Here is a 20035-nt window from a genome sequence, read left to right as displayed (position 1 = left end):
TCTATAATAGTTTTGTTTTCTCTATTCGTTCAACTAAGGACCCTAGTCTAGTCCCTCATCATCTCTCACCTGGACTACTGCTAATTAAATTCTATGCTTTAATTTTTTTGTGTAATTCAATACATCTTCCTTCTAGCAGACAGAGTGATTTTCTCACCACATGGATCCAATCTCAGGAACTCTAGTGGCTTCCTGCTACTTTGTATTCAAATAAAAACTCTTCTGATTAGCATGTAAAGATCTCTACAAACTTGTCACTTTCTATCTTTCCAGTTTTTAAATACATTACTCTACTCTAGGCACTCCAAGGTACAGTTATACTGTCCAACTGTTCTCTCTCAAACATAAACTCCATTTCCTTTGTCTATGCCTTTGTACTGGTTGTTCCCATGATTGAAACATTATCTTCCAACTCTTAGAATCCCTGGCTTCCTTCAAGACTCAAACTTTTTTCTTTTTCTTTTAGCTATTAGTGCTTTACTCTTTTTATTTTGTATTTAGAAATTTATGTGTATGCCATCTTCCTATTAAACTGTAAGTTTCTTGAGATCCGGGACTATTTTTGCTTTTTCTTTGTATCGTGATCCTTAGCACAATACCTGGCACATGTTTTAATAAATGCTTGATGATTAATTGCTTGATCAAGGAAGAAAAAGCTGGAGGGCAAATAATTAAGACTATGAAGGGCTTTGATATTCTATTGTAATAAACATTCTCTGAGCCCATTGTCCTAGAATCAGTTTGATAATTCTCCCCTAGATTCTATAGTGAGGGCCAAATTGACATTAGTCAGCATAATGTACAGTGGATTCAGGAGTAGGAAGCCACTAGAGTTTCCTGAGATTTGATCCACATAGTGAGGACTTTTGAGAGATGGTACAGATGGCGGCTAGGGAACTCTGAGAGGGTTAGGGATATCTTTTCTCTACTACTATCAACTTGAGCCCCCACTAGTTGTGATCTCACACTATTATGTGCCAACAACTAGCATTGCAGTTCATTTAACCACTTAACATCAATTACTTTTTACTAAGGGATATTTATTGTGAAGATGTAGCAAGAACAAGAAAGTAATTATTTCCCCCCTCCCCCAATAGCTCAGGGATACAGTTCCCTCTGTAACATCAGAGTCTCTAAGGAGGGAGGGCTTAGTCTCTAAAGTTTCTATATGGCATTGGTCTTACCAAGTTCATATTCAGCTTTGAATGATTGCCAGGTGAGTCATTATCTCAGCTATTGTTGGACTGGGTCACAGAAGGTATTTATAAGGTCCCTCCTTGCTCCTCAAAGCATTGATATTGGGCTAGTTACAAAATCTGATATATGCTCCAATTCCTAGCCTCCCTGATCTTGGATGTCTCCTCAAGGAGTTGTTCTAACCTTTAAAAACTCTCAAGGGTGAAAAGCATCTAGATTAATCTCCTCAAATAAAAGAAGAAATGATGAGGGAAGAAGTAAGAAATGTTTCCTTAGGGCCTTTTAAGTATTAGGCTATGGGAGGGGGGGGGGAAAGGGAGAGACAGAGACAGAGAGAGGGGAGAGAGAGAGACAGACAGAGACAGAGAGATAGAGAGAGACAGAGACAGAGAGACATACAGAGAAGAATGGAGGAAGCAAGAAGAAGGAGAGGAAGAGAGGGGGGAGTTAGAAAGGAAGGAAGATGGAAAGAAAGGGAGGGAGGGGGAGAAGGGAGAGAAGAAAAGAAGAGAGGTGAGATCAATTCAAGCTTTTTGAAGGCAAACCTAAAGCTGGTTCTGAAACAGCAACCACCGGAAGAAGCTGCCATTCTTCATTTCCTTAGCAGACCAGAACCAATTACAGAAAGCCAATGCTTGCTGAAGTCTTTCCAAAGCATTTCTAGCAAATGTAATCATGACTCTCTCAGAAGCAGTCTCACTGGTCACTTCTATGAGAAGAATTTGCTTTAGCTGTGTATGCAGATACACTCCATTCATGCTCCAGTCCCTATTATACTACATTAGGGTTGGCTTAGTCAGGTGAAAACTTGGGGTAGAACATAATGTCTACAATGAAAATAACAATAGCCAACATATACAAATATATACAATATTCCAAGCACTGTTAAGTACTTTAAAATATTTATCTCATTTGATCCTCATAATCCCTCTGGGTGGTAGGTATCATTATTATTCTCATTTTACTGAGGAGGAAACAAATGGCTTGTCCAGGGTCTCACAGCTAGTCAGGACCTGATGCCAGATTTTAACTTGGATTTTCCTAATTTCAGACTCAGTTCTCTATCCACTACACAGTGTGCTGTTAGTGGCTGAAGGATTAGGCTTGTTCTTCTTGCTTCCACAAGGGAGACTAGAGACAATGGGTATAAGTTTCAAATTTGTATATTTAAGCTTAAGGTAAGAAAACCTTAGATCTATCTAAAAGGAGAATAGGCTACTCTCAGGACACAGTAGGTTCTTCTCACTGGTTGTCATGAAAGAAAGAAAGAAAAGAAAGAAACAAGTATTATTAAATGCCTAGTAATGTACTGGGATAAACACTTTATAGTTATCTCTTTTAATACTCACAACAACTCTAGATTTTATCATCTTCTTTTTACAGGTGAGGAACCTGAGGCAAACACGGTTACTAAGTGACTTGCCCAGAGTCTCACAGATAGTAAATCTTTGATGCTACATCAGAATTCGTCTTCCTAACTCCAGACCTAGCACTCTTATCTCCTGGGCCATTTAGTTAACTAAAAAGGCCAAATGGCAAGTCATAGGATATATTGTACTGGAGAAGCAGTCACTACCGAGGTTTTTGTAGGCCTTGAATGTAAACTTCTTCTTCTTCTTCTTTTTTTAAAATTAATTTTATAATTATAAAAAATTTTTGACAGTATATATGCATGAGTAATTTTTTTATAACATTATCCCTTGTATTCATTTTTCCAAATTTTCTCCTCCCTCCCTCCCCTAGATGACAGGCAGTCCCATACATTTTACATGTGTTACATTATAACCTAGAGACAATATATGTGTGTAAATCCAATTTTCTTGTTGCACGTTAAGTATTGGATTCCGAAAGTATAAGTAACCTCGGTAGATAGACAGTAGTGCTAACAGTTTGAATGTAAACTTCTTAAGGAAAGGTCTTAGTACTCTTGCATCTACCATAATGCCTTAAATAGTACACAGTAGGTTTTTTTTTTTCCTTCAGTAGGATTTTGTTTTTCCAATTACCTGAAAAAATAGCTTTCAACATTCACTTTTGTAAGATTTTGAGTCTTAAATTTTTTCTTCCTCCTTCCTTTACCTCCCTTCCCCCTCCCCATGACAACAATTTGATATGGGTTATAGAAGTACAGTCACTTCAAATATGTTTCCATTTTAGTCATTTTATGAAAGGTCAGAACTAAAAAGAAAAACTAGGAGAAAGAAAAAACAAAACCAAAAAAGTGAAAATAGTATGCTTTGATCTATATTCAGACTCCATGGTTCTTTGGATCTGGATAATAATTTCCATTTGGAACATTGTATGCTGAGAAAATCTAAGTCCCTCATAGTTGATTATCACACAATGTTGCTGTTTCTAAGTACAGTGTCCTACCTAGTGCTTTTCTTTTTTCTCTTTATTTATTTATTTATTCATTTATTTATTTATTTATTTATTTTTTTTTTGCTGAGGCAATTGGGGTTAAGTGACTTGCCCAGGGCCACACAGGTAGGAAGTGTTAAGTATCCAAGGTCAAATTTGAACTCAGGTCCTTCTGACTTCAAGACTGGTGTTCTATCCACTGCGCCACTAGCTGCCCCCTCTTTTTTTTTTTTTTAAATTATAACTTTTTATTGATAGTACATATGCATGGGTAATTTTTTACAACATTATTCCTTACACTCACTTCTGTTCCGACTTCTCCCTTCCCTCCCTCCACCCCCTCCCCTAGATGGCAAGTACTCTTACACATGTTAAATATGTTATAGTATATCCTAGATACAATATGTGTGCAGAATTGAACAGTTCTCTTGTTGCGCAAGAAGAAGTGGATTCAGAAGGTAAAAATAACCTGGGAAGAAAAACAAAAATGCAGACAGTTTACACTCATTTCCCAGTGTTCCTTCTCTGGGTGTAGCTGATTCTGTCCGTCATTGATCAATTGGATCTGAGTTAAATCTTCTCTTTGTCGAAGATATCCACTTCCATCAGAATACATCCTCATACAGTATTGTTGTTGAAGTGTATAATGATCTCCTGGTTCTGCTCATTTCACTCAGCATCAGTTGATGTAAGTCTTCTCCAGGCCTTTCTGAAATCATCCTGCTGGTCATTTCTTACTGAACAATAATATTCCATAACATTCATATACAACAATTTATTCATCCATTCTCCAACTGTTGGGTATCCACTCAGTTTCCAGTTTCTTGCCACTTCAAAAAGGGCTGCCACAAACATTCTTGTACATACAGGTCCCTTTGCCTCCTTTAAGATCTCTTTGGGATATAAGCCCAGTAGTAACAATGCTAGATGAAAGGATATGCACAGTTTGATTACTCTTTGGGCATAGTTCCTAGCTGCCCCCTCTTAATGAACTTTTAAGTAAATTGTTGAATTTAATTGTTAAGATGTGGAGACCAAGAAAAATTTTCCTGTTTGTCCAAGTCAGGACTGTCTGGGTAGGGTAGGGTGGGTGACTTGGAGATGTTTAAAGTTGAGACTTCCGTAAGTATTTTAGGCTTCAGATGAAAATTTCCTTCTGTACCATGGACCTATTGCAGTCACTCATCTCCTCCATTATGGGACTACTGCCCTCCTCTATTGGTGACCATGGATCCATATTGCTACCCCTTTCACTATTTTCTGTATTCTCACATATTCCACAGGTCACTATCCTCAGTCATAGGCAGAAGTTTTAGAGTTAAAAGGGGCCATAAGACGTATTAATGATCTCTAAAGATCACTTAATCCAACCCAAGGGAGCAATCCCTGTGGAAACAGGGTGCTACCCTCTCTATCACCATCAATTCCTCTAGAAAAGAAAGTCCCAAAACCTCAGGAAAAATAAGTGTCTTCTTCTTCCTCAGAGCATTAGTCTTATTTCCAGCATCCTTCCTAAAGCCATAATCCAAGGAGCAACATCATGACAATAGAACCTGAAACAGATCCCAAAGACCCGTAAAAGAAAGTTCTTGCTATTGAAGTCCTTGGTACTGAAAAATAGCCTAACATTGGAAAGACATATATTTTAAAGAATGGAAATCATAATAAAGAAGATACATTACCATATTCATGTTTCACCTAAAGGACTTTTGACCCTTTCTATCTTATCTGCAGCTGAAATCTCTGAAGTGTATTATTTCCTTCTATTAGAAGGGGCGCTCCTGGAGAATAGGGATCGTCTTGCTTATCTATTTGTATTCCCAGCACTTGCTATTCCTTCATTTTTACAAATGAGGAAAATGAGGTCAAGAAAAGGAAAACTGGACTGCAATTCTAGGTACTCTGATTTTAGTATTTTTGTTTTTCTTCTGTGTATTGAACTGCTTTTCATTTCCCAATTTCTTATTTTTTCCTTTTCTGTTCTTGTCCAAGGATTGCTCCATAGGCTCACAGATTGAGCATCAGGTATAGACTAACTTAGATATTCTCTTAGATCCTTTCCAACACAGAGACTCTGTGATGTTCTCTGAATTTAAGTTTGAGAAAAGGGCAATTTGGGTCATCAGTGTAATAATTTGAATTTTGACTGGTGAAACATTGCTTCAGCTAGGACACAAATCACGTAGACAGAAAGGCAGCCTCAGAGTGCCCTCTGGTGGACTAGGGAAGGCTAGAAATTTTGGTTGCAAAGTTTAAAAAAAGGTTTTTTGTTTTGTTGTTGTTGTTGTTTTTTCCATGAAACCTACAGAAAAGGCTAAATCCTTGTAAACAGCAGTCTCCCCAGAGAACCCTGAGACCTTCACTACCCAACCCCAGACCTCCCTCCTTTGGTAAAATGTGATGAATGGTCTCTACAATACTAACACCCTGGTCTCTACAATACTAACTCATTTCTATAGCTCTTAAAGGTTTACAAAGCACAAAACTATGTCCTACATGAGGTCTAGTTATATGAGGTAGATAGTGCAAATATTCTCTACTTTTTACAGCTGAGGAAATGGAGGCTCAGAGATGTTAAGTAATTTGTCACTGGATCACATATCTAGAAGTATCAAAGCCTGGGCAAGCTTGGAATCTGTTTGTCCAGAATCCAAGGCTCCCAATCTTTCTTAACTTCATACTAGAATGGCATGAAACCTGTCTGGGACTGCCCGCAGCTAGTTAATTTTAATGTCATTGGATCATATATTTTACAGAGTCTCAGATTTGGAAAGGAGCTCATAGGCTACTAACTCTAACTTTTATCTGAACTTGAATCTCCTCCAAAACATGCCCAACATCAGTCATTTAACGCTAATAGGAAAGAATTGCTTCTGGGTCTGGCTGGGATACTTACCTTTTCCCTTCTCTAAAGGAATTCTCTGCTCTAGCATGGTCTAGAACAGCTTAAATCTTGGGGGAGTCTAGCACCTAATGAGAAAAAGGCTAGGCTCCCCCTTTTTTATACTCAGGCTAATTAAAGCCTGATTATGCATGTACCTCAAAAACACACTTTTTGTTTAAGCTTTAGCTTGTGGGTCAAGTCTAGGAACTCCAAAATGGTGTGGGGGGTGGGTTGGGGAGAGAAGTAAGGGAATCGAGTATACTCAAAGTACTCTCTAGATTAGATATGAGGCAGATATTTATTTCCTACACACAAAAGACATGCTAAAATACACAAAAGACTCAAAGTATACATTGACAGAAAAACTTACATAAGATTCAATAATTTAATTTATAGCAACTGTTATAGTCTCTTGGAAGGATGATATTTAAACTAAAGCCATTTGTGGGTCTGGCAAATAGGTATTGCATATCCGCTAGTGAAACAGCTATTTGTAGACACATCTTCTTGGAGATGGCACTCTTTTCCAAGGGTGCCAAATACTTACCCTGGCATCTTTCCTAGGCGGCCAGGCAGCTCCAACCAAAAGCAACCAGGATCTCCAGATCTCTTAAATGCACAAATTTATCTCTAAGCCCAGACATGTCAGCTTCAGAATTTACCCAACATGGTAGACTGGTAAGTAGGTAAGTAGCAGGAAAAAAATAAAATATTGTAGGTTAGTAGAGGAGGTATAGAAAGTCAGTCAGTAAGATACCAGGGGAAGCCAGGTGATATAGTCAATAAACTGCTGGGCTTGGAGTCAGGAAGGCCTGAGTTCAAATGTGGAACTTATGATGTTTGTTGACCTTGGAGAAGAAACTTAATCTCTTTGCCTCAGTTCCTTCAATTGTAAAATGATTATAATAATAGCATCTATATCTCAGAGTTGTTTCAAAGAATAAGAAATGAGATATTTGTAAAGTACTTAGCACATAATAGGTACTATATTAAGTCAATTTTCCTGAAGCATAGATCGGACCAAATCACCTTCCTATTTAATAAAATCCAACGGCTCCCTGTTAGATCAAACGTAAAGTCCTTCGGCATTTAAAACTCTTTATAACCTGGCTGGCCCCTTCCTATCTTTCCAATTTTTTGTTTTTTTACTCTCTACCATCCATTCCACAATGTAGCTCTTGTGGTTTATATACTGTTCTTCAAACTCCATTTCCCCTCTTTTTGTCTTTATAGTAGCTCTCTGTCACTCATGCTTGTAGTGATCTCCATTTTTACCTCCACCTCTTATTTCACAACTTAGGTCAAATGCCACCTTTTTACAAGTTCCTTTTTTTGTACCACCCTTCCCCTTGCTGCTGGAGTCTTTCAAGTCTTTCTCTTTAAGGTTACCATTCATGAACTTTATCTGCAGAATGGGGACTTCAAACAAGCCAAGGTCTCCAACACAGAGATCTCTTACTTTTGAGGAGAGACATCCTGCATTCTCTTATCACATAGGAGGGAAGAGCCTCTTTTGACCAGCTTCATAGCCTGAATGGACTATGTCTTTAAAACTGCCAGACAGAAACAATCTTCTCTTATTTTTTGTACACTTTCTTGCTGTGATCAGACAGTGAAGATCACACAGTTTATCAATAGTATGGACTCCATGATTTGAACCAGGAAGTAACTTCCCTCCTTTTAGACATGGTAGCTTGGGATGTTTGTTTGCTTGTTTGTTTTTTTCTTTTATTTTCTTTTAATTCTTTCTTATTTCCCAAGTACATGAAAAAATTTAAAAGTAATCATTTTTTAAAATTATGAGTTCCAAATTCTCTCTCTCTTTTCATAATCCCCCCACCTTCTTGAAAAGGAAAGAAAATCTGATACAATTGATATATGTGAAGTCATGCAAAATATATTTCCACATTAGTCATGTTGCAAAAGAAAAGACAAAATAAAACAAAAAAACTCATATGTTTCAAACTACATCAGTTCTCTCTCTGGAGATAGATATTTTTCATTTTGGGTCACTTGGAATTGTCTTGATCAGAATAACTAAGTCTTTTACAGTTGAATTTCTTTACAATATTGCTGTTACTATCTACAATGTTCTCTTGGTTCTTCTAACTTTGCTTTGCATGATTTCATATAAATCTTCCTAGGCTTTCTGTATTTTTCTGGATTGGAACCAGTTCAACCTGTAGGTGACCAGCTTTGCAAAAAGCAGGCTAGATACAGGAGAATCAGGACAGAAACAGAAGTTTTAATTAATTTCAGAATGAAGAAACTGGTTTTTGCAAACAGAATCCCCAATTCTTAAGAAGGGAGGCCTAATGATGCTGAAGCCAGAGCCACTTACTTACATAAAAGTGGTTGGCTAACAATACAATCATTCTTAGATATTGAGATAGTTCTTATGGTTAGCATTTCTTGGGACAACACAGGTCCAATGGGCACAGTCATTCTCAAAGATTTTAGGAGTTGTAGCTATTCTGTGGGCACATAACCAGAGTTCTGTGATGGGAACAGAATCCCATCTGACAAGGAACAGGGATTGTGAACACGTGATAGATAGCTCTAGGAAATAAGGGGAGCTTAATTCTTTAGTGACCTTTTGCTAAAGGGTGAGGATTCCAGGGTGCAGAGGATTTTTGTTATGCCAAACTCCGGGCCTGCTTACTGGGCCTTAGCTCTGGGAAACAGGATATCTCCAAAATATTTTGACATTTTCCCCTTTTGGCCAAAGGGAGGGGAATCTGAAAGAACCTCTACTGTTAGGGCCCAAAAAGGAGAGGCAAGTATATGTCACGGAATATTATCCAGGGGACTAGTTCTTTGAGGGGGGGGTCCCAGGTAATTTATTGAAAAGAGAGAAGGCCAAGGGTAATGTACCAGCTAGTTTTCTGGAGGATCTCTGGACAGGCTTTGTTCTTCTCAGGAGAGTCACCTGGAGGATGGTCAGGGATAGCGTCTAGAGTCTGGAGCTGAGATTGAGCTTGAGAACACACTCACTGGAGTCTGCTTATTTCAAATCCTTTCAGCTCTTAAATACCTTAGTACAATTACATCACCACAACACACTGAGCATGTGCCAATTGTAGAACCATTACATCACCATATCACACTAAGTATATGTGAACTAGAGTTATCTCAGTAATAAACACTCTGCTGTAAATATCCTTTGTTTCAAGTATACTTCACCAGAGTTCCGGCCTCTACAGCCAAGAATGTCAAAGTGAGAAAATGCCAACACATACTTGATCAGGGCTTTGGTGGTTGGGTATTTAACAAAAGGGGAGAGAGTCAAAACTAAGACAGTAGACTCAGCCCTCAGCTGGAATCTTGGGAGAGCTATCTCACCTGGATGTTGGATGCTCCTTTGTTCATCCATTCAAGAGCAGGGGCTTACTTCAGATGATCCAGGTTTATTTTATTTTATTTTTTTTTATTATTATATATATATTTTATAATATTATCCCTTGTATTCATTTTTCCAAATTGCCCCCCCTCCCTCTATTCCCTCCCCCCGACGACAGGCAATACCATACATTTTACATGTGTTACAATATAGTCTAAGTACAATACATGTGTGTGAATATCATTTTCTTGTTGCTCAATAAACATTAGAATCCGAAGGTACATGCAACCTGGGCAGACAGATATTAGTGCTAACAATTTACATTCGCTTCCCAGTGTTCCTTCTCTGGGTATAGTTATTTCTGTCCATCATTGGATGATCCAGGTTTAAATAATGCAATAAAGTTTTTTGTTCCTCCCCCCCAATTTCCATAATTACATAATTATTTAAGATAGTTCCATAATTAGCATTTCTTGAAACAATACAGATATTCTTGGGTCCCAATGGGTACCACCATTGTCTCAAATCTTACGTGTTGTAACCACCTTGTAGGCACAGAGCGAGAGTTCTATGAAGGGAAAAGCACAGTATCTGACACTGACAAGGAACAAGGATTGTGAACATATGATGGATAGCCTGGGAAATAAGAGGAGCTAAATTCCTTAGAGATCTTTCATCAGAGGGTGAGATCATTCCTGCGTGCAAAGGATTATTGTTATGCCAAACTCAGGACTTCCTGGACCTAAGCTCTGAGAAACAGGGTATCTCCCAAACTTTTTGACATCTGAAACCAACCTGCTCATCATTTTTTTGTGGCACAATAGTATTCCATCACAATCATATACCACAACTTGTTCAGCAGTTCCCCAATTGATGAGCATCTTCTTGATTTCTAATGAACTTGATTTATAATTCTTTGCCACAACAAAAAGAGCGGCTATAAATATTTTTATACAAACAAGTCCTTTCCCCTTTTCTCTGATCTCTTTGGGATACAGACCTAATATTCTGGGTCAAAGGATATGCACAGTTTTATACTACTTAGAGAATAGTTCAAAATTATTCTCTGGAATGGACCAGCTCACAACTACACCAATAATGCATTAGTATCTTAATTTTTTTCACATCTCTTCCAGCATTTATCCTTTTCCTGTTCTGTCATATTAGTCAATCTGATAGGTATAAGGTTACCACCTTATGATTATAATTATAATCTCAAAATTATTTTAATTTACATTTTTCTAATCAGTAATTTTGAACATTTTTTCATGTGACTATTGATAGCTTTGATTTCTTCTGAAAATTGCCTGTTCCTATACTCTGATCATTTATCAACTAGGGGAAAGTCTATTCTTTTTTAAATATAAATTTGGCCCTGTCTTTAAATATTTGAGAAATTAAGCCTTTATCAGAGAAATTTGCTTTTAAAATTTTATCCATTTTCCTATTTTCTTTTACTTCTGATTGCATTATTTTTGTTTGTGAAAAACTTTTAATTTCATACAATCAAAATTGTTTACTTCCTGTAAAACTCTATCACAGAAGTTTTTCCCATAAATCTAACAGGTCCATTTTTCCATAGTACCTTTAATTTATTTGTCTTCTCTCATGTGTAAATCTATTTTGGCCTTAGTTTGATATGTGAGAAGACTATGTTTAATTTATATCAGACTGCTTTCCAGTTTTCCCAGCAGTTTTTGTCAAGCAGTAAGTTCTTGTCCCAAAAGTTTGGATCTTTGGATTTATCAAACACCAGATTACGGCTATTTATTACTGTGTATTATGTACTTAACTCTGTTCCAAATTCACTACTCTTATTTCTTAGCCAGTACCACATTATTTTTGATGATCACTTTGCAATATAGTTGAAATATGAAACTTCTAGGCTTCCTTCCTTAACATTGCTTTCATCGATTCCCTTGATATTCTTGACCTGTTGCTATTTTTTCTGTATACAATAATAACTTGGTAGTTTGATTGGTATTGTGCTGAGTAAGTAAATTAACAGGTAGATTTATCATTTTTATTATGTTGACTTGGTCTACCCAGGAGTAAATACTATTTCTCCAAATATTTAAATCTTTTTCCTTTTGTTGTAACACGAAAACTGTTTTGTAATTGTGTTCATATAATCCCTGGGTTTGTCTTGGCAGGTGAACTCCCAAGTATTTCATATTGTCTGCAATTACTTTAGGTGGAATTTATCTCTTGCTGCTGGGTTTTTGTTGGTAGTATATACTAAGACTGATGATTTACATGGGTTTGCTTTATATCCTACACTTTTGCTGAAGTTATTGTTTCATTGAGTTGAGATTCTCTAGAATTTTCAAAATGTTGGTAGATTGCTGTCCTTCATTCTCAGAGAAAAGTAACATGGCATCATTACGTTAGAATCAAGTTATGGTATGTAACTGACTCATCAGACCAAGAAGGGCTTGGAATGCTTTACTGCAGGATGGGCACAAATAGTCCATGTGAACATTTGGGATGGATTCTCTCAATTTGCACCCTCTTGTTTCTTTTGAGCTACTTTAATTCTGCTTTGCAGATAGAGCACAGTATCTTCTCTGATGAAGACCTGTCAAATTGGGCAGTCCTGTGTCATTGTCTCCCATATCTTGCATCGAATTATAAAACTCTTTTTTTATTGCTTTTTATTTACAAGATATATACATGGGTAATTTTTCAGCATTGACCCTTGCAAAATCTCTGTTCCAACTTTTCCCCTCCTTCCTCCCACCCCCTCCCCTAAATGGCAGGTAGACCAATACATGTTAAATATTTTAAAGTATATGCTAAATACAACATATGTATGCATATCCATAGTTATTTTGTTGCACAAGAAAAATCGGACTTAGAAATAAGGTAAAATTAACCTGAGAAGGAAATAAAAAATGTAAGCGGGCAAAAACAGAGGGATTGGAAATACTACATAGTGATTCACATTCATTTCCCATAGTTCTTTCACTGGGTGTAGCTGATTCTCTTCATTATTGAACAAAGGGAACTGATTTGGTTCTTCTCATTTTTGAAAATGGCCACATCCATCAGAATTGATCATCACATAGTATTGTTGTTGAATATACAACGATCTCCTGGTCCTGCTCATTTCACTCAGCATCAGTTCATGTAAGTATCTCCAGGCCTTTCTGAACTCATCCTGCTGGCCATTTCTTACAGAACAATAATATTCCATAACATTCATATACCATAATTTACTCAGCCATTCTCCAATTAATGGACATCCATTCAATTTCCAGTTTCTAGTCAGTACAAAAAGGGCTGCCACAAACATTTTAATTGCAAAACTCTTGAGAGCTTGAGATTGTCTTCGTATCACTTCTTCTGATCACCATGTGAATACTTGTTTTGTGTGAGTTCAACACAGGTAGGCAAACATTTGGCATTCAAATAATGTGGGCAGTACATCAGAATTGTGTTATCTGTAGCAGAGTTTGAATGCTTGGTAGTATAGTTCAAGAAAGAACATCTGTGTCCAAAGGAAAATGTGGGAGAGTAGTAATAAGATAAGGTTATTTAAGTACTCCATTTCCTCTTGTGTTGAGATGGACAATTTATATTTTTGTAAATATTCATCCATTTTACTTAGATTGTCTAACAGGCATATAAATTTTTAAAAACATATTTAGATTCTCATTAAGCATCCTATAAGTCAAATGTCCAAGAATCATTAAATCAAATAACAGTGCAAAACACTTTTGTTTTTTATAGTTATGAGAATTCATCCAATTTCTTCCAAAATATTGAGTAAGCAGTATACTGAGAATTAAAAAAAAATAAATGAAACAATCATCTCCATACATTTTGCATTAGCTGAACAAGCCAGTATAAAGAAAATTGTCTATTTTCACTGAATTTGCACCAAATATATAACTGCCATTTACATGTCCTGAGCCATTAATAACTGTACAAAATAGGAGATAAATAAATGTATATTAAATAGAAAGAGAGCTTACTTCTGGAGTCTATGGAGCAAGGTTCTTTTTTTATTTTTTATTAATTTTATAATTATAACATTTTTTTTACAACATTATCCCTTGTACTCCCTTCTGTTCCAAATTTTCCCCTACTTCCCTCCACCCCCTCCCCTAGATGGCAGGCATTCCCATACATATTAAATATGTTATAGTATATCAACAGGCATATAATTGAACAAAATAACTCCTAATTGTTTTAATTTCCTCTTCATTGATAGTGGTGCATTCACCCTTTTCATTTTTCATAATAGTAATTTAAAAAAAATTTTGATTGCGTTTTTTTAATAAAACCATCTAGTTTTATTAGTTCATTAAAAACTTTCAATTTTATTAATTTCTGATTTTCAAAAGTTTCATTTTGTTGTTTAGTTAATTTTCATTTGTTCTTGTTCTAGTTTTAGTTTTGTGCTCAAATTCATTGATTTGCTCTTTATTTTGACATATGCATTTAAAAATATAAATTTACCCCTAAGTACTGCTTTGATTGAATCTCACTAATTTTATCTCATTGTCATTCTCTTTCATAAAGTTGATTGCTTCTATGATTTTTCCCCCCCATTCATTCTTTAAAATGAGATTATTTAGTTTCTAATTTACTTTTTATCTGGGCTTTCACAGCCTTTTATTGGATTTAATTTTCATCACATTATGGTCTAAAAAGGTATTTCTGCCTTTCTGCATTTGATTTTGAGGTTATTATGCCCTAATACATTATCATTTTTTTGGAAGGTGCCATGTAAAACTAAAACAGAGATATGTTTTTCTATTCCCATCCAGTTTTCTCCAAACATCTATTATATTCAGCACTTCCAAGATTCTATTTATCTCCTTGACTTCTTTCTTACTTTGTGATTAGATTTATCTGCCTCTGAGAGGAAAAGTTGAGGTCCTCCACTACAGTTTTACTGCTCCTCTTTAATTAAGTTACCTTTAAGAATTTGGATGCTATACCATATGGTGTATGTATGTTTAATATTGATATTACTTCATTGTCTATGGGATGCTTTGGATTCTGTTCTGCTTATATTTCTTTGTTTCAGGTGCAGGCAATAATCCCTAACAGACCTGGGAATTTGAGCCATGGTGACCTTGATGCCAGGATTGCAGGCAGCATCCTGCCTGCTTGTCAAGCAAGGAAATTTTGAGAAGCCAGAGTGCCTGAGACTCATATCTAAGTAGTGGTTTGAGCTTGGAAGTGGAACCATCAAACTATAGGAACTGAGCTAAGCTATAAACCCAATGCCTTTCCCCAGTCCAGAGATATATGGGAGGATTATTATCTCCCACATGTGGAGTATGTTTATATTGTAGCTTTGAAGTAAATATTTCATTGTAAAAGCTACCTCAATTTTTGGTGGTTAAACAGAACAGGGGTACAGGGGATCTACAAAGGATCACAGTGACAACTGGAACCAATGGCAGAAAATCTAGATACTCTCCAATCCCCCTTAAGTGTCCTGGAGAACTCTGGAGGAAGGCCTCAGGCAGCGAGGGCCAGGGTAGTAGTTGTTACTTATGTATTAATATGTTTACATGTTATCTTCATTAAAATATAAGTTTGAAAGCAGGGACTATTTCCCCCTTTTCTTTATATTCCCAGTACCTAACACAGTACCTGATACATAGTAAGCTCTTAATAAATGCTGGTTGGCTGACTGACTGACTAGTAGGTCAACAGAGGAAAAGAAAATTTAGTAAACCATCAAAGAGTCCATAGGGTGGGTCAGTATAAGGAGATCTAGTAGGACAACAGAAGAATTGACCAGCACAGGCCCTGGAGTTATGGAAGGCCAGCAAAAGAATGGAAGATCTGATAGGGCAGAAGATAAATGGGTGATCCTAGAGGTCAACAATGGAATAGAGATGTGGTGTGCTACTAGAATAGGGATTTCTAATCTGGTGTCTGTGAAGATTCCCTTTTTGTTTTTGTTTTGATGACTATTTCAGTATATTTGTTTCATTTATCCTGCTATGTATTTTACTTTAGTCACTGGTTAAGATCTTCATCCTGATAGCAGATGTGTCAAAAGGCTTAAAACACTATAAATAAATGGGGAAATATTTAATAAAATAAGTAAAAATACAATAAGATATTGATGACATCGCATTTTAAATCTAAGTCAAGACAGCTAGCAGGTAATCTTATGTATGGTTAAGTGACCTGTTTCTAATTTGAGTTTTGTACCATTCAAATAGAAAAGGTACCACTAACCTGCTGATAAGGATCTTTGCCAGTCACATATTAATCTAGAAAATCATATATTTAAATGATCTACATTCTGTTTATTTCCGAATTTCATATTAATCTGATTTGAGCCACTCTCTGGAGTGTATTACTATTTTGATTGATTTTTGACCCCTCTGCTCTAGAGACTTGAGAATTTGTCTATAAGAAAGTGAACCAGCGATCTGGTAGACTACCGGAGAAACCAGAAATTTGGTTGGTTAGTAGGACTTGGAGAAATTTGGTGAGTAACCACAGAAATGGGAAGTCTGAAATGTCAGCAGAGGAACAGATCTCCTAAGTCAGATGAGAAATATTGAAAGCCAGCAGAGGGCACTGAAAGCAAGCCAGTGCTGATTTCACCTCCAGGATAGAGAATGGATGGCTGCTCATTTTTGGAGAGAGTCAGAGAATCACAGAGTAGTCAAGATGAAAGGGACCACATCGTCCATTTATAGAATATAGAATGAAAGGACTGGAAGAGCTTTTAGGGTCACAGAAATGTAGAATGTTTATAGAGAAATGACTCTAGAGATTCAAGACCATAAAATGTTTAAACTAGACATGACCTTTCTTAGAATACAGAACATTAGAGCTAAAGGAGACACTAAAAATTATCCTTATTTTACAGATGACAACATAGGTTCAGAGAAAGAAAATTACAACTAATTATCTCATAAAGGATATGATGATGTGTTTTAATAATTGGCATTCTGGAAACAACATACTAAGGACACATCTTAATGCAGTGTAATGTGCATTATTAATATTTTCACTTAAATCTAGACAATCATCAAAATAATAAATCAAGTCCTGATTTGTAGTATTTACTTTTTCCCAAGGAACAAAAAGCTCACATTGTGTATTTAACAATGAGATCTCCTGAGGCTCCAATATACCATTGTTCAAAGGCTCCAAAAGGATATTATCTATAGCTTTTTAGTTCCCTGGGATGGAGAGGATGTGGTGACAGCATTCTACATCTGATTAAAGGATTGATGAGGGAGACAGTACTCTGGTATTAGAGGGGGGAGAAGGGAGAGGAATTGGAGTTTGAAGTCCAACTTTCCTGTGGTTGGCAATATAAGGACTATGAACCCAAGCAGAGGAGCCAGGCCAGTGGGAGGAGTACAAAAGAAAAAGAATGTGGAAAAGAAAGTTCATTTGCATTTGGATTTCTATTCTGAACTGACTTCTTGATATCTATCAATTTTCTCCCTTCCTCCTTGGCATAGGAACTTCTGGAGTAACTCTTAGTGCTCTGAGGCTGTATCCTGAGAAAGTCAGGACCTCCATCCCAGCTCCAACATTACTCTGATTTTCCATTTAATTTGAACATACCCCTTTCCCACTCTGAGTTTCTCTCCCCATCTTCAATGATTGAACTGGTTGACTTGTCAGGTCCATCATGACCTCCCAGCCTACCTTGAAGGCCCTGCAGAAGACTAGAGTGAGTCATTTAGAAAAGTTACATGCTATTGTAGAAATGGGAGTGGGGAGGGGAGGAGGGGACTTAAAACAGTCTGGAAACTTGGATTCAGCAACTTTCTAGCTGTGTGACCTTGAGAAAAAAATAATTTTATCTCTTTACGGATCAATTTCCTCAACTTTAAAATGGGTTTCCTGGATCCTTTACTTCCTCCTTCACTTGACTGTTGTGAGGAAAGTACTTTGTGTATATGAAGCACACTAGAAATGAGAGTTCTTCTGTTCCTCTAAGATACCATGATGATTTCTCAAATCATCCAGGTCACCCCTCTTCCAACAGACTCAATGAGGTTAAATCCTTTTCCCAATCATATAGCAGCAAATTCAAATCCAGGTTCTTTCTACACTATACCGACTTCTCTGAGAAAGGTGAAAAAAAGTCCATGCATAAAATCCCAACATGGGAAAGACCTTCTCCCCTGACTCCTCTCCACCAGTGGGAACCTATAGTAGAATATATCCTTGGGGTATGACTGTGGGACCAGAACTCAGTAAGCACCTGCAGGGTAGGCAGAGGCAGAGTCCTACTGACTGGGCACCTGCATTCTCAGGAGAGAAAAAATTAGGCCATGTTGTTCAGTCTTAGAGTGTCCAAAGAATCCATACGGAGAAGGCACTCTCAGGGTCAAAAGGCAGCAAATGTCAAAAAGGGGCTATTGTCCCAGAATGACTTCATATCTGAGGGAACTCTGCGTTATATAGGGATGGGGACTGTGTGGTATGCAGAAGACCCTTACCCAAAATGACTACTCAGAGATCACTCAAAATAGAAAGCAGAAATGATATTTATTAAACCTCCAGAGGATGAACCGTCCCATCACGAGGTAAGGGAAAGAGAAAGCTCATGGTAGGAGGGCTAAAGAAGTAGTAAAGATACACAGCTTTTATATAAGAAACTCCATCACAAGTAAGAGAGCATTGAGAAGGGAAGGGGGAAGCATCTAATTGGTTGTTGCTATCTGGAGAGATTGGAATGGAAGGTTTCTGTTTCCTTGAAATCACCTGATTTCTAGGAAACAGAAAATCAGACCTTCAGGCTTCAGTTATAGCTGGCCAAAGCTCAAGTACATATGGGCCTGCACATATTATACAGGTCATAGGGGAAACACAGAAATAATGAAAATAAAATACAGAAAAAGAATTCACATATTCTTGTAAGTTCTCCATCTTATCTTTCTGTTCCACACAATTCCCCCTTTGTTATATGTAAATGATTTATATCATATTTCTATGAAGAACTTACACACTGTTCAACATCAGTTAACATATTTATACATTGTTTATCAAGTTCACCATCAAGATCATTCCTCTCTTAATACATTCCAGCCTTTTCTCTGAAGAATCATCATTTTAATAGTATCTTCTATATGCAATACTTTTGATAGGGACTGTTGAACTATTCTGGTTACTAAGGTAATTATACGGGGTAGACATAGTGGCAACAGGACAATATCACTGATTGCAATAAGTCCATACCATAAAAATTGCTTCCACCAACTGTCTTGGAAATACTTATCACAGAACAGATTAGCATTTGGCAGACCTAAAAATACAAAGATAAATTAACAAAGATGACAATCTAGGGAAACTGAGGCACAACATTACACACTCTCCTTCTGAATATAATATTTGAATTATTGAATTATCTCCCCTAGATGCCAGGGAGGTCTCAGCACCACAATTTTGATCAACCCAATGTAAGAACTTATGGCAAGGGTAAGTCTCTTCCTGACAACCCCAGAGTTATCAGCAGTACAAAGGCCCTCATCTCAGCCAGAGAATCCAGTTTGAGATGGACACTTAACTGTGTTAGGTGGTCTGTAGTCATTTGTGCACTTAACTCAGCCTCTGCTTATATAGGGAGTAGCAGAGCTCGAGACAGTCATGCTGCCCATTCAGAGAGGCACTCCACTCCAGGGGAGAAGGGTGAGGCTTGCAGTAGCTCCACCTGTCCCTACCCAGTGGGACAGACAGGGCTGCTACCAGGATACAGATTTCTGAACAGAGCTATCAGAGCATCACAGTTAAACATCAAGGTAGGCAAACCCCAAACTTTTAGAGGCCTGAAAGGTCCTTTGAGAATGCTGAGATACCAATTAAGAAACTGGAATTACAGGGCTGGAGATTGCCAGTTCCAGGACAGGTATCTATATCTTGGAGATTTCCTAAAAACAGGCAATCAGAGCAATTCCAACAGAATAAGGGGTTTCAAAGCTAAAACATCAAGTAACTATCCCACATATAACGTTCCTATACATCCATAACAGCAATAGTTACACAATTTAATAATTTCCATCCCAAATTTTAAACACACAGTAATACAGTTGTAATTTTAACAACAATTCATCAACCACTTTCCCACTCCCCCATATCAGTCCAAATTATATCAGGAGCATGGATGATGGTCTCAATCTAAACTGCTTCAGGATGAGAAATGGGTGAAGGCTCTCAATCCATGCAGGGGTGTGGGTGTGGTGTCAATCTAAGCTTCAGAGGGGCCAATACATGTCTCAGAAGAGGTTCAATAATCTGCAATTTGACCA

General features: G+C 37.1%; 1 pseudogene; it reads right to left on the bottom strand.

Moving 5' to 3' along the window:
- LOC141552851 (trafficking protein particle complex subunit 3-like) overlaps positions 1 to 6491 on the bottom strand; it is a 58158-nt pseudogene extending 51667 nt beyond the window's left edge.
- Positions 6492 to 20035: the final 13544 nt, after the last annotated feature.

Source organism: Sminthopsis crassicaudata, chromosome 2 (assembly GCF_048593235.1).
Source record: "Sminthopsis crassicaudata isolate SCR6 chromosome 2, ASM4859323v1, whole genome shotgun sequence".
Classification (NCBI taxonomy): domain Eukaryota; kingdom Metazoa; phylum Chordata; class Mammalia; order Dasyuromorphia; family Dasyuridae; genus Sminthopsis; species Sminthopsis crassicaudata.
Note: the sequence above shows the minus strand (reverse complement) of the source record. Positions and strands in the feature narration are given on the sequence as shown.